Below are 4,440 nucleotides of genomic sequence, written 5' to 3'. Positions count from 1 at the left end.
CATCTATTTAACTTCTGAAATTTCAGGGGAAATGTTTTGAATGGAAATAAGGTCACTTCCGCCTTGCATCGAAAGTTCGTATATAGTTAATCGAAAGAGGAGGCCTCGATTAACTATGTATGAACTTTCCGATGCAATCAACTCCTAATCTTTTCATATCTGATTTCGACTTTCATCTACCTAACTGCGTTCTCGAGATTAAGGAAGGCCAGATAGTGGGATTTATAGATCTACAATGAGTTCAAATTGCAGCCCAACATCAATATAGATACAACAGTTCCAGAAGATTCTACCATTGCTCAATTTAAGTCGAATCGACTTAGTTTACGAGCGTCTTCGAACATTTTAACTCTAACAAAATGGATTATATTTCGTCTCTGTGGGCGTGAGTGAAAAACTACAGACAAAAAGCAGAATGATCTTTTTCTACAGAAAGACAGACTCAGAAACCCAGAAATCGAAATTTTTAGCATTAAACTGATTCGCGACGCAACAATAGAATTTCGACAATTGTCTGTTGCTTTGTTCGAATGCGATTGTTTCGAGTATTTTCGGAGTTTTGCGATTATTTTTTTGGATAAGTTTAGTCCCTGATCTTTCTACATTTAGGTATTTTTTAAGATTGTTAGGTACTAAATCACGGTTAGCAGCGATAATTTTCCCACAACGAATATTTCGATAACAACCGTTGTGTGGTTTCTTCAAAGAGAAGAATCGAGTCTTTGACTTATTTTGAGGAAGTGCATTCAATCTTTTCATTGTTAATTTTCGTCAATCGAATCGAATTATTAAAGCAAACTCGAATAATAAATTCTGTCGTTTTGTGTATATTACATATGCGTACACATTACATCCCATATGGCATTATTATAATGAATCTGACCTTTAATGAATTAGAATAAATGAGTTTATTCGTCATTAATTTCTTCTAGAATATTTTCATTAGTTTTAATGACAATCAACAGAACTTTTATAAAGCATAGAACTGTTATTATTATAATATATTTAATACATAATAACTGAATTTTAACGTTTTCGTTTATTATTCCATTACAACTTTACATTCATTTGTGATTAGAATTTTTCTTATACTTAAAACCACCATTTTCTATCGTATTTATGTTATTAAATTTTCATTTCATTTTTTAATATTGTCTTAAATATTTAATTAATACTCGTTTGTTTTTCGCTTGCAGAATGGATAATTTCAAAGCGTTGAAGAATTGGAATACCTCTGGAGGAGAGAGTGCAGAGGATAGCTCCTCGACATCAGGATTGTCTTCCTCTTCAATTCGAGTGATTCGCGTGAGTCCGAAAGAAGTGCTGGAGGGTGCGAAGGAGAAATCTGGTGAACCCGACAAGAAACGGGTGATTGTCATCATTCCCGATGAGAACACGTCGTCTGTCATCGATTACCTGGAACAGAGATATCTAGAAGTTCCGGAATGGTCGGTACAATGACAGGCACGCGAGGAAAGACTGGAAGAGGAGTGTAAATCGATTCTGAAAAAGAGGAAAAAGAAGCCTTGGTGAAAGAAGATCTTCTTTTTCTGGAAGAAATAAATCATCAAGGTCTTCTCACCGGATGTGATTTTTTCCCAAATGTGACATTTTTTACCCGGATTTGGACTTTTACCTGGCTGTGACCTAATGAACCGGATGCGACTTCATCTATTCGATTTTGATGGCGTCTTCCCTTTCCTGCTGACGATTTTTGGAATGATACATGTCCTTCGTCATCGCTTACGAGGGACGTGTTCTTCCACTTCAGTTAATTAAAGTCGACGGTGACAAATTAGCACCGTCGTTTGAAACCTCTCAACTGAGGTTGAAATTCTGACCGGAAAATAATGGATTTTCGTCTGCAACGTGCGTGTCGACACTGGACACCCGAATAAAAACAAAAGGGAAATATCGCAGTTAACATATGTCTAAGCCACAATTATAATTGTGTTGAACAATTAAATGTGTATATAAACTTTTACTTAATAAAACTTTTAAACTTTATATTAATTGACTACGTGCATCAGTTTAAATATTATATCTGCACATTTTATTTTTGGACTAATTCATAATTAAAGTTGAAAGCAATATTTCTAACAATTAAACCGAAAGGCAAAACAGAAGAAAATGTGCGCGATTCATAACGAAAGAAAAAAGTATATAAAAGTAAAAGAAGTAAAGGTAATTTTAAAAACTTGCGAATTTGTATCGATACAAAAGCACGAAATAAAATGCTATAAAACAGAGATTATTAAACTGAAGTGTGTCTCTTTGTTAAGAATAATTCTCTAACTTAATATCAACTTAATAACAGAAAAGTTTTCAATGAATGAAATTATAAAGACACCTGTCTTTGTAATTTCCTTTTTTTAGGATTTTTCTGATGTGCGATAATCTGCCACCGTGTAATGTACTGTACTGTTCAATGTAGAGTACAGCCGAATACAGAATAAGGTTAAAAATTGCAGCAGATTTTCTTATGTTTAGAGCAAATGAAATTTTGATTGAGATTAAAATATTCACAATTCTGAAGAAAAAATAAGTTTTCATGTCCAGATAAAACGTTAAGAATAGTTCAAATAAACGTTCAAAGATCTATTAGTGGTACTTTCGCACTACAGAAAGTAGACACAGAAAAATTCTAATTTTAAACATTAAAATGCTAATAAGGAATAAAACAAGAAAGATGGTAGAACACGTAGAACACTAATAAAGGACGATATACGTTCTTTCCTGCGGAGTATTGAAGAACGAATAAGACATTTTCTATGGTTTTCAGTTGACTTTATAAGCAGCCAGTTATATACTGGACACTGCAACAGTAATGAGAACCTAAAAAGAATTGGCAGAAGACAGACTGCAGCTTGCGACTGCGGTGAAGAACAGAATTTAAATCACTTTGGCTGCCACAGATGAGAGAGAAAGAACAGAACTTTTCTTACTATACCAGCAATTCTGTAATACACCCAACTCAGACTTATAAAACTTAATACGAAACAGAAATCTTATTCAGGAACTCAAGACCTTTCTGAAGAAAATTCTAACGTTAAGGCTAGATAGACAAGCAACCTTCCTTTGACTAAATACCTACGAGTTGTCGGAATTGTAAAATATAAGGCAAAAATCTTGTTTTCTATATTTTCAGTTATGTTTGTTAAAAAAAGAAATTTAATTTTCTGAAAGGTTCTCCTTGTGGTGAGATAGCAGGACAAGGAAGACTGATTTTCGAATAGGAAAAATGATGACCATCTAATGAAAAACAAAAATGTCAGCTGATGTGATTATGGGCTAGCATTGTTGGCCTGTTTAGCCTCGCGTTGTTCACTGTTGTCTGCAGCCGTAGGCACTCACCGGGTTTTAGGAAAAAGGCCAGAACCTTTCTGCCTTCTTCTTAATTGATGCGGTATTTGTCAAACGCGTTAGAATGGTAGAGTGGCCGAGCGGTCTAAGGCGCTGGTTTCAAGCACCAGTCTTTTCGGAGGCGCGGGTTTGAATCCCACCCCTGCCAATGAGATTTTTGCGCAATCTTGAAACGCAAAGCTTTCTTTTTATCCTCCATTTTATTTGTACTACAACTCTTGGTCTTTTTCACGGTCATGTTTAACAAACGCTGATGCAAAGCGCGCAGAAACAGTTAGTCTGCAAACGATTTTGTTATTTCTGTTTTCCGCCGTAACGTGCAAAGCTCGCATTTGCTTCAGAAATCTCTCCGATAACCTTACATTCTAAGCGCGAATCAATTACAATAAACGCATTGAGCAAACGTAGCAATGTCAATAAAGAGGTTGCGGCTGACGTTTTTAACGCGAAAACGTGTACGTCGGACGTTCAGCGCCGCCTTCCTGTAAGCCTAGAAGTTTGACAATGGCGTTTAGAACGTCGAGCATGATTCTACTGACGTTCCTAGAAGTTTGACAATGGTGTTTTTCCAAACACCATTGTCAAACTTCTAGTCTTACAGGAAGGCGACGCTGAACGTCCGACGTACACGTTTTCGCGTTAAAAACCTCGGCCGCAACCTCTCTATTGTTTGTCCATTTTTGTACGAATCGACAAAAAGCGACGATTTGATTCGCATACATCGACGCAAAACAACGTATTAACTGGCAGGGGTGGGATTCGAACCCACGCCTCCGAAGAGACTGGTGCCTTAAACCAGCGCCTTAGACCGCTCGGCCACCCTACCAACTACTTGCATTGTTATCAAAATTTTAACTGTGCATGCTGACTGACATTTCGAAAACACAATGGATAAAGTTCTCGTGTAGTAGCCAAGCATTTGCCGCAGAGATTGACTACGAGAAATCGAATTATCTTAAGTGATTTTGATGTTAAATTAAATATGAAATTTGTGTTTAATATAAAATAATGACATTTTCCATTTATCTATCCACCTGAAAACCATGCCTTTCTAAAAATTGTACTCATGTAAAATGG

General features: G+C 36.1%; 1 non-coding gene across 1 annotated transcript; it reads right to left on the bottom strand.

The window, feature by feature from the left end:
* Positions 1–4,107: 4,107 nt before the first annotated feature.
* Positions 4,108–4,189, bottom strand: Trnal-aag. The gene has a single exon. It is a non-coding gene; the product is annotated as a tRNA-Leu (tRNA).
* Between the last annotated feature and the right edge of the window lie 251 nt (positions 4,190–4,440).

The sequence above is a fragment of the Centruroides sculpturatus genome, unplaced genomic scaffold (assembly GCF_000671375.1).
Source record: "Centruroides sculpturatus isolate CEXI.00-Female unplaced genomic scaffold, Cexi_2.0 scaffold121, whole genome shotgun sequence".
Taxonomy (NCBI): domain Eukaryota; kingdom Metazoa; phylum Arthropoda; class Arachnida; order Scorpiones; family Buthidae; genus Centruroides; species Centruroides sculpturatus.
This window is presented reverse-complemented; position numbering and strand designations above follow the sequence as displayed.